Raw genomic sequence first — 17,979 nt, 5'->3', positions numbered from 1 at the left:
CCACTAGTGCCAATGAAATGGAAAGACATGTGAAATATTATGAAATGAGCTAAAAAATCCTTTATATAATAAACAGTTTTGGAGTATCGTTAGTCACCGAGGAAGGGTAGGTTCAAATAACCTAACCCCAAAACTACACGTGCCGGTGTATGAGTGATTAAGGGGTAAATCCCCGAACTGATGTGTTGAGAATATTCCCCTTAAATGGGATAAAATTGATGTGTTGAGATTGTTTCCCCTTGATCAGGATGTGAGGATTTCTAGCGGAATGTGATGTGAATCCACACGGCATTGTGGTGAGACGGCCTAGCTAATCGGGCCGAGATCAGACGCCTTGGCGCGCACATGGTGCTGATTGTGATTAAAATTGGATGTCTTTGGGTGAGACAGCCTAGACGATCGAGCTGAAATCGGACTCCGTGCTAAAATCATGGTGGTATATTGGTACTAAAGAACTCCCAACCTAAAATATTGAAATCTACTCGAAAACTTATCTTGCTCCTAACTTGATGCATTGGTATTATTTGAAGCTTTCATTCTGATCCTATGATTGTTTCTACTTGTATTGTTTCTCAGTCTATTAAGGGGGTGTTTTGTCTTACATACTAGTACCATTCCATATGTACTACCGTCCCTTTTTGCCGGGGGCGCTGCATCTTTAATGGATTCAGGTGGTTCCACATCAGGTGACATTGATCAATGAAAGTGGTACACCCTCTTCCCAGCTGACTTGGTGAGCCCCACTTCATTTCGGGGTCGTGTATTCTTTTTTGTTCTTTATGTATTATGTTTTGAGGAATAGCCGAGGTCTTTTTTCCATCACTATCATATTACTCTTTTGTATCCGTTAGAGGTTCCGTAGACATAGTGCGCGTTGTATGTTGGTGTTGGGAAAGTCGAACTAGAATGTTGTATTTGTATCATATGTTCCACTTCCAACTATTAATGTGTAATGTATTTTGAGAATTACAAATGAAGTAACTAATGGTAATGAAACTGTGTTGTTCACGTGATCTTCTTATTATCGAATTAATGGGAATGCACCTTCACTTTATTCATAGCTATGTTTGGGTAGAAAGCATCTAGCAGGCGTGCTTGGATGGGTTATCTCGGTTGAGCACCGGTCGTGCTTCCCGAGGTCAGGGCGTGACAATCTTGCTATCAGAGCCTAAGGTTTTAAAGTGTCCCAGGATGACTCAGAGCCATGTCTAGTAGAGTCCTTCTTATTGGTGTGTTGTCGACCACATCTATAATTAGGAGGCTACTTGGGAATTTAGGAATAATACCCTTCTTCGATGTTCTAGATCGTGCGATAGAGCTGATTGTAAGACTGTTCCCCCTTTAACTCGTGCATTGCTCTAATTTTTAGTACATGACGCCTAGGAAGAATGCTAGAACAGGCGAAGGAGTCAATGCCACCCCAAGAGTGGTAGTTGTTCTATTCTTGATGATGCAGGTGAGAACCCGAGGGGTGAGGATATTCCCCCAACTACTACACCGCCTGATTCTAGTACTCCTGCTCAGACTGCACCAATTCCTACACCTAATGAGGGTGCAACAATTCCTCCAACTGATATTTCAGTTCCACCTCCAGCCCCGACTTCCGGTATTGGTGTTTCTAATGGGGACCTCAAGGGAGCCATATAGATGTTGGCTCAGATAGTGGCTTCCCACGCCCAAAGATCGAATATTTCACATGCTTCTTCCAGCCGTGGGATTCTTCTAGTTCCAGAGTGAATAGGTTTCTTCAGTTAGATCCTCTAGTGTTCTCGAGTACTAATCCTGAGAAGGACCCCCAGGACTTTAGTGATGAGATGCATAAGACTCTCTGAGTTATGCGTGCTACTGAGACGGAAGCAGTGGAGTTGTGGGAGGAGTACGGTGAGGAGGGGAGCCCTTCGGCGAGGTAGAGTGAGTTTGCCGATGCCTTCATTTATCATTTCTTACCTGCCGAGACTAAGGCAGTCTGTGCTGCTAAGTTTGAAAGCCTGAGACAAGGTAACCTGAGTGTGTGAGAGTACCATATGATATTCACGTGTCGGTTTGTGTAGGGCCTCAGCCACTTGGTTATTAATGGGGATATGGTGGCATTTGCTCAAGCCACAAAGACCCATAAGTTGAAGAATATAATGGAGCAAGAGGGTAGCAATAAGGCCCGGTCTGCAGGCAACTTTGGTGGTTCTTCTGGGGGTGGTGGTAGGTCAGTATTTAGGGGAGGGTCATCAGGGTCATCCCCGTCATTTGCTCAGTCTTCAGCCAGTGCACAGCCGTCAGGGCCCAATCAGCACTAGTGGAGCCATTTTAGGCCCGGTCAGGGCAACAGGGAATCCTACCAGCAAGGTCGGTCTGGTGGGAGATTCCAACAGCAGCGGAGGCCCACATGCCCTGGGTGTGGGATGATTCACTTAAGGATCTGCTACATGGACCTACCTATATGCTATGTGTACGGTATGAGGGATCACATTCAGATGGATTGTTGTTCGTCCCTCCAGAGTGCGGGCAGGGGTACGACATAGCCAGCCAGTTCTGCAGCTACTACATCCACAGAACCTCCTCCAGCTCGAGCCACACCAGCACCCATAGGTCATGGTACAGCTCGGGGTGCTGCACAGAGTTTGGGAGGATCCAGTTGTTTCTATACTATGAGGGGTCTCTAGAGTTCAGAAGCTTCTCCAGATGTATTCACAGGTATATTGATTGTCCAATCTCATGATGTATATGGTCTTATTGATCCTGGTTCCACTTTGTCATGTGTCACTCTTTATGTTGCTATGGAATTTAGGATCGAAATAGCTCTGTGAGTCGTTCTTTATATCTACTCCAGTTGGTGAGTCTATAGTGACTGCACAGATTTATAGGGATTGTGCTGTCACGGTGCATGGTCGGGACACCATGGCCGATCTCACTGAATTAGGGATGATTGATGTAATAATAGGGATGGATTGGCTTTTTTCCTGATTTGCCGAACTAGAACCTTTAGATTTGAATTTCCAAATGAGCCAGTTATTGAATGGAAGGAGAATGATGTGGTACAGAAGGGTAGGTTTATTTCTTACCTTAAGGAAACGAAGTTGATCAATAAGGGGTGTATTTACCATTTGGTCGAGGTTACGGTCACCGATGCTGAGGCACCTACACTTGAGTCTATACCAGTTGTGAATGAATTTCCGGAGGTCTTTCATGACGAACTTCCTGGGATCCCACCAGACAGGGAGATTGATTTTGGGATTGATGTGATGATAGGCACACAACCTATATCTATTCCATCCTATAGAATAGCACCGACATAATTGAAATAACTAAAGAAGCAGTTGAAGGATTTGTTAGAGAAGGGTTTCGTCCGGCCGAGTGTGTCACCTTGGGGTGCACCGGTCCTCTTTGTAAGAAAGAACGATGGGTCACTGAGAATGTGTATTGACTATCAGCAGCTCAACAAGGACACGATCAAGAATAAGTACCCACTACCAAGGATAGATGACATGTTTGACCAATTGTAGGGTGCTAATTACTTCTCCAAAATTGATTTAAGATCCGGGTATCACTAATTGGAGATTACGGAGCACGATGTTCCAAATATAGCTTTCAGGACCTGGTATGAGCACTTTGAATTTGCGGTGATGTCTTTTGGGCTAACAAATGCCCCGACACTTTTCATGGATCTTATGAATCCAGTCTTCAAGCCTTTACTTGACTCATTTTTGATAGTGTTCATTGACGATATTCTTGTATATTCACGGAGTAGAGAGGACCATGTAGATCATCTCAGGGTAGTTCTACAGGCTGATATCTGTATATCAGCACAAGTTGTATGAAAAGTTTTTGAAGTGTGAATTTTGGCTTGAATTTGTCACATTCTTGAGTCATGTCATCTCCACAGAAAGAATTACGTTTGATCCTCAGAAGATTGCAACTGTGAAAAATTGGCCTAGACCTACAACTCCAATAGAGATTTGTAGTTTCTTGAAGTTAGTTGAGTATTATAGAAAATTTGTGGAGGGTTTCTCTACTCTTATCTCCCCGTTGACTAAATTGACGCAGAAGGCAGTTAAGTTCCAATGGTCAGATGCTTGTGAAAAGAGCTTCCAAGAGTTGAAACCAAGATTGACTACGGCACCGGTGTTGACCCTACCAGAGGGTACAAATGGGTTTGTGGTATATTGCGTTGCTTTAAGGATTGGACTTGGGTGTTTATTATATGCAGCATGGCAAGGTGATAGCTTATGCTTCTAGGCAACTCAAGAATCATGAGAAGGAATACCCAACACATGACTTAGAGCTTGCGGCAGTGGGTTTTTGCATTAAAGATTTGGCGTCATTATTTGTATGGGGTCCATGTGGATATATTCACGGACCATATGAGACTTCAATATATTTTCAAGCATAAGGATATGAATCTGAGGCAGAGAAGATGGCTTGAGTTACTCAAGGACTACGACATCGATATCCTATATCATCTGGGGAAGGCTAATGTTGTGGCAGGTGCTATTAGCAAGAAATCTATGGGTAGTTTGGCTAACGTGGAGGCATATCAAAGGCCGTTGGCCAAGGAGGTTAATCAGTTGGCTAGTTTGGGAGTTTGTCTTGCGGACCCTAGAGAAGGAGGGGTGATTGTGCAAAATAGGGCTGAATCATTGCTTGTTTTGGAAGTCAAGAAGAAACAATACGACGATCCATTGTTGGTATAGTTGAAGGAGGGGATTCATAAACATAAAACCACAACTTTTTCTCTTGGAATGGATGATGGTACACTAAGGTACCAAGGGCGATTATGTGTTCCAAATGTAGATGGTCTCCGGGAAATAATCAAGACCGAGGCTCACAATTCCAGGTGTTCCATGCACCCAGGCTCTACAAAGGTGTATCATGATCTTAAGGAAGTCTACTGGTGGAATGATATTAAGAGTAATGTAGCGGACATTGTGGCAAGATGTCCAAATTGTCAGCAAGTGAAGGCCGAACACCAAAGGCCCGGTGGGTTGGCACAGAACATAGAAATTCAAATGTGGAAGTGGGAGATGATCAATGTGAACTTTGTGGTAGGACTCCCTCGCACTCCTCGCAAGTTTGACTCAATTTGCGTGATTGTGGATTGTCTCAAGAAATCAACACACTTCTTACCTGTTAAGGCTACCGACACAGCGAAATAATATGCTCAGTTATATATAAAGGAAATAGTCAGGTTGCATGGCACTCCGGTTTCTATCATCTCAGATCTAGTGGAACAGTTCACAACTAACTTTTGGAGGAAATTTCAGCAAGGTTTGGGTACTCAGGTGAATCTTAGTACAGTCTTTCATCCATAGACCGACAGGCAGGCAAAGTGAACCATTCAAACGCTCGAGGATATGTTGCGCGCTTGTGTTCTTTAATTCAAGGGTCTTTCATCCATAGACCAACAATTATCATGCTAGCATTCAGATGGCACCGTTCGAGGCTTTATATGGTAGGAGATATAGATCTCCCATTGGTTTGAGATTGGGGAAGCATAGTTGATAGGGTTAGACCTCGTGCATCATGCTATGGAAAAGGTTAAGGTCATTAAGGAATGGTTGAAAACTACCCATAATCGTCAGAAGTCCTATTTAGATGTTCATTGTAGGGATTTGGAGTTCAAGGAGGATGATTGGGCATTTTTGAAGGTTTTCCCCACGAAGGGTATAATGCGGTTTGGTAAGAAAGGATAATTGAGTCCGAGGTATGTCGGACTGTACAAGATCATTCAGATGATTGGTCAGGTGGCTTACAGGCTTGAGAAACCTCCAGAGATTTCCTTAGTGCACCTGGTGTTTCATGTGTCTATGTTGAAGAAGGTAGTTGGAGACCCGACACTCATTGTTCCGGTTGACACTATTGAGGTTAATGAGGAATTGACTTATAAATAAATTCAAGTTTCCATTATCGATAGACAAGTCTGAAAGCTGAGAAATAAAGAGTTTTCCTCCGTGAAAGTGCTATGGCGAAACCAACAGGTTGAAGAGGCCACCTGGGAGGCCGAGGAAGAGATGAAGAAGAAGTACCCTCATTTGTTTGAATAACTGTGTATTTAGGTAGTTATGTCCTATAAAAATGTTAAGAGCTTACCTTCTATGAATAATGTATCACTTGTACAATGGATGTTAAGGGTGTTCCTTTCTGGTAATATATTGCTTATGAGGCCACGATTGGTGTTGTTTCATGTACGTTATATCGTTGGATTATGTATATGTTGTTAGGTTTGGTTTCTGGGATTCTCTGACAGGTGGATAGGCAATGTTATAGGGGAAACTATGCTGAAAGTTTTGGATATTTGTGGAGTTAGTCAAAAATTTGGAACTGTGGGTGTGTGAATTAAGAGTTGAATCACATTAGATGATGGTGGTGGATTTTTTACCCTAATTCGTGGACGAATAATCTTAAGCGGAGGAGGATGTAAGGCCCCGTATATGTTATCCTCTGGGAATGTGTTCAAGTATGATTTGTGTATTAAAATGGGCAAAATACATATGTTACACACTTTTTGAGGATATATATCATATTACACACGCAACCTTGTAAAATTGTGCCTAGTACACACCACTTTTTTCTTAACCAATTTTTGAGAATAAGCGTAGTGTCATGCACCAATAACGTCATGGCACGTGTTAATAATTTTTTTAAAAAAAGATTAAATACTTAAACCGATTTCTCTTTCCTCGCCTCTTTCTCTCTTAGAAGAAATCCACCATACTTAAATTCTTCATTCTTTAAAGACCCACTTTCTTCATCATCTTTGTTCTTCTTTACTATACTATTTCTCCTTACTCTATAAAATTTTCACCACTTTTAGTTTCTAGGTTTTGTTTGTTTTGTTTGATGTAGAATCACCATTGTTACCGATGGGTTTGCCACTATAACAGTGGCTGGAAAATGGTGGTCATCGTCGTTTGCCTTTTTTTAACTAAACAAGACCAGATTTGACCGAAGAACATCAGCTTGCCAGAAAGATCTGATAGCTCCACCCACGCGGAGAAGATGTGAGCTCGTCAACCATGAACTGACAATGGAACTAATGACCTGGCAATGGAGTTCTTGGCTCATTGCTTGAGGTCATTGTCGGAATTATGAATTATGGCTGACATCTTCTTAAAGGAGATGCAAGAGGGAGGAGATGAGGAGGCTGCGGGCCTTGCCGGATTCTGGGGACGAAAGGGGCTCCAAATGGGGAAGAAGGGCCTGCATATCTTTTTGTTTTCATTTAATTATTAAATTAACAAAAATAAGGGGACAAATAAGATTTAGACACGTGTGCTTATATAAGGATTTTGACAAATAATTCATTGGTTTGACGCGCTCATTGTTTTTGTTAAACACGTGCATTCCATCTAGCAAAAGTAGTGTGTATTAGGTACAATTTTGAAAGGTTGCGTGTGTAATATGATATATATGTCCTCAGAAAGTGTGTAACAGGGATTTGGGGTATAGTTCAAGTTCCAACTTATGTATTTTTCCTATTAAAATGTGATGACTTCGAGTCGTGTTTTATATGAAAGTTATTATGCCAAAATTTGGAAGAAAACTCAATGTGCTTAAGTCTCTTATTTGCTCACGTGTATACTTAAAGTCTTGATTAGAAATGCCTTGTTGTTGATAATCCATGATAATGCTTGAAAGTGAAAGAGGTGAGCAAGAAATGTGAAATATGGCCAACAAGCCAAGAATGATATTACATTTGGGCCACCTATGCCAATGAAATGGAAAGACGTGAAAATTTATGCAATGAGCTGAAAAATCCTTTATGTAATAAACATTTTGGGAGTATCGTTAGTCACCGAGGAAGGGTAGGTTGAAATAACCTAACCCCGAAACAACATGTGCCAATGTAGGAGTGATTGAGGGGTAAATCTTCGAACTGATATGTTGAGAATATTCCCCTTAAATGAGATGAGATTGATATTGTAACACCCCGAAAAATTTCGAAGTACTTAAGTTTAAAGCCCGGTAAAATTTGCAAAGAAAATAATGTTTCATGTTTCATTTGCAAAGGAAAATTTATGGCGGAAAAATGTAATTATGCGGTCTATTATGCGACCGCAGAATCACTCTGCATGACGCATAATGGCCGCAGAGGTGAGCAGGAGAGGACCAAATCTGCCAGCAGCTATGCGGTCGACTATGCGACCGCATACACAGACAGATTTTTTGATCAGTTTTGTCAGCAAGTATGCGACCATTATGCGGTCCGCATATCCATTATGCGGTCACATATGCGACCGCAAAACCGTTCCGGAGCTCCATTTTTGAGTTTTTAAAACCAGACCCTATTTCGTTAAATACACTCTTTGGGCCATGTTTGAGCTATAATCTCATATTTTAGAGTGAGAGAGAGTGCCCTAGAGTGAGAAGGTGTTCTTCAATAATTATTCTTCAATTCTTGCTCATGTTTTAGAAGATTAAGAAGGGAAACTCACTAGGTCTTCATCCTAGAGTTATGATTCTACACCCTAACCCTCAATTTCGAATTTTGTGTAGAAGTGGATAATTAGCAAGATATTTTTGGGCATAAGAGTTGTTTATTTTACATGCATGTGTTATCAAAGGGTGTAGGAAGATTGTGAGCTAAAAATGATAATGATTGGGTTGTGGGATGATGAAATCCTCCATAAAAGAACCTTGAAACCTTAATGCACACCTAGTGTTTGATAAAATGCTCAAATGAGCTAGAACCATAATCATCTTCCTAATTTTGATTCAATTTATTATATTTCTATAATAGATTGAAGTTGCTAAGAAATTTCGGAATATTTTAGAGTTTAAAGAAGCTCAATTGAGGTATGTTGGCTAAACTCTTCTCTTAGAATTGAATCCCACGATATTGATGTGCATTATGTAAGTCCCGAGTGATTCATTATGAAATTGGCTATTCCGAGTAAGATTGGATTGAAAGATATATGTTCAACAAGCATTCCAAATGCTTTATTCATGTTATGTTACCAATTGAGGATACGTTAAAATATGGGATGTGCATTAATAATGCTTCGAATTTAAGTCATGTTCAAACGAAGGCTATTATGCCAAATTTTGTGAAATATCTCTATGTGCCTTAGACAATAAATTGCTCACATGTGTTCTACACACCTTGATTTGAATTGTATTTATTGATGATGATGATGATGATGTTTGAAATTGATAAGGTGAGCATGAAATGCTGAATATGGCCAACGTGCCAAGAATGATCTTATAATTATGGCCATTAGTGCCAATGAAATGAAACGATGTGAAAGTAATATGAAATGCGATGATTGATATAATAAGGTTGATGTCTCAAATAAGACAGCCTAGCCGGTCGGGTCGTGATCGGATACCATGCCGCACACATGGTGGTGATTGTGCTAGAAATTGTAATTGAAATTGTTATTGTGGTCGATGTCCCTAATGTATAGCTAGCCGATCGGGTCGTGATCGGACTCCGTGTTAAAGACGGTGGTATTGATATTGAGAGTAATTGTGGTTGATGTCTCTAATAAGATAGCTTATCCGATCAGGTCGTGATCGGACTCCGTGCTAAAAGTATGGTGGTATTGGTTTTGTGAATAATGATATTGTGAATAATGGTATTGCGAATAATGGTATTGTGGACAATGGTATATCGATACTAAAAATCTCCCAATGTGAGATATGAAAATTAATTTGAACACTGTCTTGATCCTAAATTGAGGTTTGATGTTGAATAATCTTGTTTGTATTATTTGTCATTTTATTGAGAGGGTGTTTAGTTATACATACTTGTGCTATTCGACAGTACTAACGTCCCTTTTGCCAGGGGTGCTGCATCTTTAAATGGATGCAGGTGGTTCCACAACAGGAGATATTGATCGGTGATAGCAGTACACCTTCTTCCCAGCTGACTTAGTGAGCCCCACTTCATCCCGGGGTCATGTATCTTTTGTTCTTTATGTATTATGGTTGAGGTATAGCCGGGGCCTTGTTGTTGGCATTTTCATTGTACTCTTCTTTATCTATAGAGGCTCCGTAGACATAGTGTGGGTTGTGTATTGGTGCGGGGAAAGTCAAAATATGTTATGTTGTGGCTGTATTATTTGTCGATTTTAGACTTTAAAAGTGATGAAACTATTGGTAATGAATTGGTATTGTATACATGAACACCTTTTTGTCTAATTAATGAAAATATGTATTATCTCCATTCGTGGATGAGTTTGGGTAGAATGAAATCTAACAGGCTTGCTCGATCGGGTTCACTCGATTGAGCGCCGGTCGCGCTCCTCGGTTTTAGGGCGTGACTGATGTGTTGATATTTTATCCCCTTAATCGAGATGAAAGGATTTCTAGCAGAATGTGATGTCGATCCATGCAACGTTGTGGTGAGACGGACTAGCCGATCGGGTCGAGATCGGATGCCATGGAGCGCACATGGTGGTGATTGTGATTGTTATTGGATGTCTTTAGGTGAGACAATCGAGCCGATTGGGCTGAGATCGGGCTCCGTCCTAAAATCATGGTGATATAACGGTACGAAAGATCTCCCATCCTAAAATATTGAAATCTACTTAAAAACTTATCTTGCTCCTAACTTGATGCGTTGGTATTATTTGAAGCTTTCATTTTGATCATATGATTGTTTCTCCTTGTATTATTACTCGTTCTATTAAGGAAATGTTTAGTCTTACATACTAGTACTATTTCATATGTACTAATGTCCCTTTTTGCTGGGGGCACTGCATATTTAGTGGATGCAAGTGGTTCAACAGCTGGTGGCATTGATCAGTGATAACAGTACACCCTCTTCCCAGCTGACTTGGTGAGCCCCACATCATTTTGCGGTCGTGTATTTGTTTGTTCCTTGTGTATTATGTTTTGAGGTATAGCCAAGGCTTTATTGTCGACACAACCATATTACTCTTTTGTACCCTTTAGAGGCTCTGTAGACATAGTGTGGGTTGTATATTGGTGTTGGAAAAGTCAAACTAGAATGTTGTATTTTTATCATATGTTCCACTTCAAACTATGAATGTGTAATGTATATTGAGAATTATAAATGAAGTAACAAATGGTAATGAAACTGTGTTATTCATGTGATCTTCTTATTGTCTAATTAATGGGGATGCACCTTCACTTTATTCTTGGGTATGTTAGGGTAGAAAGCATCTATGAGGCTTGCTTGGCCGAGTTATCTTGGTTGAGCGCTGGTCGCGCTCCCCGAGCCCGGGGCGTGACAATAATTTTCCGTGTATCCATGCTTGTAGCCATTGATCATTTTACTCGGTTTATAGGTTAGTATATAGTTTTGCATTTAGTTATAAAAATTTCTCAAAAATACCTAATAGTGTTTGGCTTAGCATAATAAGCGATAATTCTCTTACTTGCCTAATCGCCTACATATTGTTCTTCATGGGATTCAGCTCCGACTCATAGTTGGGTATATTATATTGCATGTGTTCATGTCCACTTACTATTTTAGTAGTGGATTCGGACATCATCAAAATTGGCGCCGTTGGCGGGGAACAATTTGGCAAATTTAGGTTGTTTGAGAAGTAAGCGCACGTGCTTTGGTAAAAACTTGTGAATATTTATGTAATTATTTTTCTCATCTTTGTTTATTTATTTTTTTCATTTTCTTGTGTTTTTCCTTTTTATTTTATTTGTTTTTGAAAAATAGCATAATATAATAAAAATTGGTTGGATGGTAGTTGCTCATACTTTGATGACCCCTGCCCTTATTGTTGAGGACCACACTCTTGGCAAAATTATTTAAATTCTCCCGGTGGCGGATTGTACGCACAATCTCAAACCCATGAGTTGAGTATATGTGGGCGGATTGTACGCACAATCACAAACCCATGAGTTGAGTATATGTGGGCGGATTGTACGCACAATCTCAAACCCATGAGTTGAGTATATGTGATAGGTGTGGTTGTCAAAATGGCCATTTTGGATTGTACTTATTTGTCGTTCCCTTCCCCGCACCCCCGCTATGACTATTCTACTTTGTGTGATGATAATTATAGGAATATGGAAGTGGAAGAAATTGAGCATAGTCAAATGGAGAGTTCAAGATCATAATGAAATGCGTACTTGAAGGAGGAAACAAAGAGCACAAAAACTTGGAGGAGCTTTTGGAACTAGTCTCCAAAATGATTTGGTACTTGAAAGGTTGAACTCACAAATGGGAGAAATGCTTGAAGTTTTAGAGGTCCAAAAAGCCTCAGAAGTGGATGATAGCCAAGAACTCCCTTAGAGGTATAAGCCAGAAATCCTTCTTTGGCACTTGATCAAAATCAAGAAGATTTCTCAAATGCTCAAAATGAGAGGTTAATGTTCATGTTGGAGGCCATTCTTGAAAATGAGGAGAAGCACAACTTCGCACTCAAGGACTTTAAACAAGTACTAAATCAAAATGATGAAACTACCCTCACCTTGGAAGAACAAATAAAACCGTTAGTTGAGGCTCATAATGCACACAAACTTGAAAGTGTGGAAAGAGTTCGAGAAAAGTCCAACTTCGAGGAATAAAGTGAGCTTAATTTTGAGGAATCAAGAATTGAACATCCGACAACCGACTCCATGCTTGTTGGTATTGTCGAGAAAAAAAATATAATTAGAGTCAACCGGTGTATTTAAAAAGATGGTTAAGATTGACTCTTGTCCGGGGGAAAAAGAGGATGACAAAATCCAGAAAACGTTGCAAGTTAGGAGGTTGATATCTCATTCCAAGAAACATTGTATTTCCATGGTGATATGGGAATTAAGCCGTATGAATCCATATGGAAGTTCAAAGAAGAAAAACAAGAGCCATGTATATTGTAATTTGAAAGTTCAAGACGATAAAATGACATTTCTCAAAAGAAAGCCAAGAAATGCAAAATAACGAAATTGATGTTTGGCTTGATCAAACTTACCACCCCCTGCCGCTCGTGGTCACAAAATCTGAGTCTAAGTTAGGTACCCAATTCATATCCTCCAAGTGGCAAGAAAAGTGGTAAAGTTAATTTGCGTCGTGCCATGACGTGAAATGCGGTGCTTGATGGGAGGCAACCCATCGATTTCAAATGATTTTGTTAGATTTTTGTTTTTGTAGGTTTATTTGCTTTTGTTGAACATTTTGATATGTGTGTCTTAGAGCACAGAGAAAGTGAAGAAAAAGTGGCTAAGCTTCAAATGCTTTTCTGCGACAAAAAAAAGTGTTACAGCATAATGGTTATGCAGACATCATATTGGTCGCTAAAATAGTCATAAGTTCCTCAGCAAAAGTCTCCCAAAAATGCGGTAGAAGGCAAATTTAACGGACCATAATGGTTTCACGACCGCAAATGTGATTGCATATTGGTCAATCACACACTCGTCATTTCAAAACTATTAAGTTGTTTTTGAAATTTTCTTTTTTAGAATAGTTTATTATCTTATTTTGACTAATCTACAAAGTTTAAGAATTTTTGGAGTTGATTTGTGCAGGTTGAGGGTTGGTACATGGAAAAATAATGGTTGCCCAATTCTGTGTAGTAGAAATATGGTGCAATCGCACCTACAAAAATTTGTGCGCAGATGCGGTAGCGTAGGAGCAAATAAAGAATCATAGATGCGGCCTATGTGCAGAAGCGGTAGAGAAACCGCATAAGCGGCATCGTAGAAGCGCTATAATATCCGCAGGTGCGACTTTCGGGTGTGTTTAATGAACAAATTCCCTCTTTCATCAGGTAAACACTAAACCCTTATGTCCCAAAATCTAACTCCTCTCATGCAACTTATCTTTATCTCCACTGCTCCCACTAAATTTCTCACACACATGTAATAAGGTATGCTCTTCCTCTCTCTCCCTCTACTTCTTCTTCTTCTTCTTCTTCCTCTTCCCCGTTGTATCAATGTTTGTATTAGATGTGAGGAAATTTGTTGAGAGTGTGCTTGTGTGTGCTGTGGCTGTTGAAAAGAAATTAGGGAAGTCTGATTACCCAATTTGATTTAAGAATCTTAACACCTTGTGCTTATCATGTGTTTGACAATTTGTTCGAGAGAAACTTTATTGCTATGTGACTTAAAATCCTGTATAATCAAGTCATGAATCATGCACTGCCCAAATTTAGAAGCCTTGAGTATAGATTTGATGAAAAAATCGTAATTTGAATTGCAAAAAAGTGGCAGTTTCTGGGGTTCTTAAAATTCTGATGAACATCGCATATGCGATAAAAATGCCGTAGATGTGGCCTCGCACCTGCAATGTCTCTTCTACAAGTGAAATTTTTGTTCAGTAGTGAAAGATCACATTAGCGAAAAATTTTTGTAGAAGCAGAACCGCACCGGCGATGAGTTTTCTACAGGTGCGATGACTGGGCAAAAAATGCAAAACCAGTAGCTTTGCAAATATGGCTGCCAGAACCCATTTGGCTTGAGTCTTTGGCGTACTTGCAGTCTTTTGACTTGCTTAACATGATTCTAATGCCCGACTAATATTGTTTTTATTTTTTAGGTATTTTGAGCTTCAAAAATAGAATCGAACATGAATGAAAATGCGGCGCTTGATCATGAAGTTGAAGAAGTGGCGGAGGATTTGAACTATGACACCAATAGATTCATGTCTTATGATTTTCAAAGCCGGTATTATGATAATATCCTCACGAAGAAGCTCAAACTTGAGAATGAAATTGCTAATGACAAAGTAGCCGAGCTCCTTCCGGATTTCCATGGCCGGCTAGTTTCAAGGGGATGGAGCTACTTCATCCCCACTCAGTGTAAGGCTAATGCAGAATGGGTGTGGGAATTTTTTACAAAATTAAAGCGTACACATTTCCTAAACCATGAACTTACAATAAGGGGAAAGATTATGAAATTCAGACTTGAATAGATAAATGGTGTCCATGGGCTTCAAAACCATCTGCTCGCGCCAATGCAAGAAAAAGATACATGCGACAATGGTAATTGTCTAGTTTCAAAACTTTGTCCTGCATGCAAAATAGTGAGTTGGGATAAATATAAGAAGGGCATCAAATGTGGTGATTTCACAGCAGAAGTAAAAATGGGGTAGTATATAATTGCGAGCAGAGTATCTCCTTCTGCTAACGTGTCTGATGTTCCACATGTTAGGGCCCGGATGATTGCTTGCGTCCTTGATGACATTTCAGTGAATGTCGTTTATTACGTAGTTTAGGAGCTGAAGGAGTATGTTATTCAAGGTAGCTCAACATTGATATTTCTGTCATTGATTATAGAGTTCTGGCGGCGTGCACAAGTTGAGGAGTGGGATGGAGATCATTGGGTACCGGTAGATAAAACCTTTCACCCATTGAGAGTGATGGGAAAAGGTAGTGTTCTAAAGAGTAAGAAGAGGAAGATGGAGATTGTTGTAGAAGAAGGGTCCTTCTCACAAGCTACACAGGCTGAGAGACCCTTTGGGATGCTCAATTCCTAGCTTTCCTCCATTCGTGACTTAGTGTCATAGCTCTCTAGTGGGCCATCACACTCCCAACCTATGCTTGACTACTATACTAGAGAAGAGATGAAGACATGCGAGGAGGCCAAGAAAAACCAAGCCGAGTCTCATAGAAGTTAGCAGCTTTTGTTAGCAGGCTCGAGGTAACTTATGGCAATATTTCCAAGGCTCATGTTGACCTAAAATAAGTCTTCACGACGGAGAAAGAGAGAAATAAGAAGAAGGGCAGATTCATGGTGAAGATGTGGAGAGGCATCAAGGCCATCTTCAAATGGGGGTAGCCGAACAGGAAGATACCAGTCGAGGACAAGGACGATAGTGAGGGGTATTCTTTCTTATCAGATGATGTTGATGTTGATGATACTAGTGATGATGAAACCGAGAGCTCTACACAACAGTGATGAGGCTTTTCCCGCAGTCTGCTAGTCTGATGCAGACCTTAGGGAGACCCTCAAACTACTTCTATTTATTTAGATATTATGCAGTGAGGACAGTGGATTATTTTTAGTTGGGGTGGCTTTATAGAGTATACTTTATTTGTACATCTATGCTTAACTTGTGCCCTTATCGGGCTTATACTTTTGGATGGATATTATGTGTCCTTGTCGAGCTTGTTTTCCTATAGTGGATGATCATGTGCCCTTGCCGGGCTTAGTTTGTGATTCGTTATGTATTTGCGGATTAGTCTCTTTTGTTTTTTATTTTATTTTTTTAGTAGTTTTTAGTTTATGTTATTTGTATTCTTTTAGTATTAGTCATTTTTGTTATTTTATATTATTTTTAGTAGTTTTTAGTTTATATTATTTTTATTTCTTTAGTGGTACTATAGTTTTTTCAATAAATCTCCTTGGGGTTTCTTTATGCCACGTTTCATTCCCGAGGAATATTTTTGTGTTGCACCGGTGACTTTATCCTATGATAGATGGCGTAATAACTTTCTTAATGGAATGAGCCTTCATTATTTATTTGGAGACTTTTGGATAATTTTGTACTAATAAAATTAATCTTTTGTATGTGATTTTGTGAATTGAGAACACCCCTCCGAAATTTTGTGAAAATTTGAAAAAGTAAAATGCATGGGAAAGAATAATTTTTGTGATAACTTGTTGGCTCGTTTTATGACTCTTTGCCCACTAGTTAGCATGATTTTTCTCTAATTATTATTATTAAGAAGTAAAATTGATCCGTCTTGATTAGTTCATATGCCATGCGTGTTAGTTTTTGTTAAAATAATTCATGTGCTTACTTTTACCATCTAAAACTTGCCCTGTTGGTCTTTCAATGCTAATCTTAATTATCCTTGGTTGGCGGGGTGATCTTAGACATTCTTTGTGATCTTTGAAAAAAGCATCTTTAGCCTTTCAAGCCTACTATTGCATAAATATTATCACTAGTTAACCCCATTTGAGCCTTTAACCTTTTCTTTGGCTAACACATTATAAACCTTTACCCCATTTGTAAAATAATTCCCTCTCTTGAACCCGTCCCTCCTTGAATGTTAATAATGAGGCTAAAAACCTAAGTTGGGGGTGTTGGTATTAATTGGGAAATAGTGAAGGTGTACATTGTGTGTAAAAGCAAATAGCTCAAAGTTGAGTTATATGAAGATACTTGATACGCTCAAATTATACCTATATAAATGGTGTAAGGCGGCCGATGTCAAATATAATAACCTATCTAGGTTGGGGTATAATTCCACAGGGAATAGGTGTGAAAAGGTTACTTGAATAGTATGAAACTTGACTTAAGCCGTAGTTCTACTCCGTTAGTGTAAAAAGAGTTTTGTAATTGTGAATTGTCAAGAAAAGCTATTTTGTTAAGAGAATTTGATTAATTTGATTAATTTTATTAATAAACCAAGGTTGTGTCCCCATAATTGGAATGTAATGCTATCAGTGTTAATATGATATATTTCTAATAGAAGATCCTTTGATATGCAAATGGTTCCTAAATGACTACCCAATATTTTCCAATAATTAGGTAGTATTTTTTCTTTATGATTTTCTCAAATATAAAAGAGTTACAATTAAGAATAACCAATTTATGCCACGTAGAACCCACTTATCCCTAAGCGATTCTATTAAACAAGGTTTAAATTCTTGAGTTCTTACTATTCAATTCTACCAAACCCTAACCTACTTTTCCAAGTAAAGATAGAGTGAAATGGTACTAGTCAATGTTTGCAACCATCAACCATAAATGAAGCATTAGAAATGAATAGAAATCAACCAACCATTATATATATATATATATATATTCAATGATAAAGACCCATTAACATTACACCCACTTAGGGTCCACAACCTCAGTATTAAAGTTAGCTACTCATACTAGAATACAAAAATAAAGTAATAAATTAAGTCATAAAGCTTACAAAGAGGACAAAGTCATGGATTCTCTCTCAAAAGCTTCCAAAATAGTGGTGTATTCAATGTTCTTAGTGTAGCCTTTTATTCAGACAAGATGGTCCACAAAAATCCTAATCAATCTATTTATAATGGTCTAAAAGTCGTGGTCAAAAAGTGACAAAAATGACCTTGCAGATCAAGTATGCGACAGCAGAATGTGTCACAGAATGCATTCGT

This window comes from Nicotiana tomentosiformis, chromosome 5 (assembly GCF_000390325.3).
Source record: "Nicotiana tomentosiformis chromosome 5, ASM39032v3, whole genome shotgun sequence".
NCBI classification, from domain to species: Eukaryota; Viridiplantae; Streptophyta; class Magnoliopsida; order Solanales; family Solanaceae; genus Nicotiana; species Nicotiana tomentosiformis.
Note: the sequence above shows the minus strand (reverse complement) of the source record.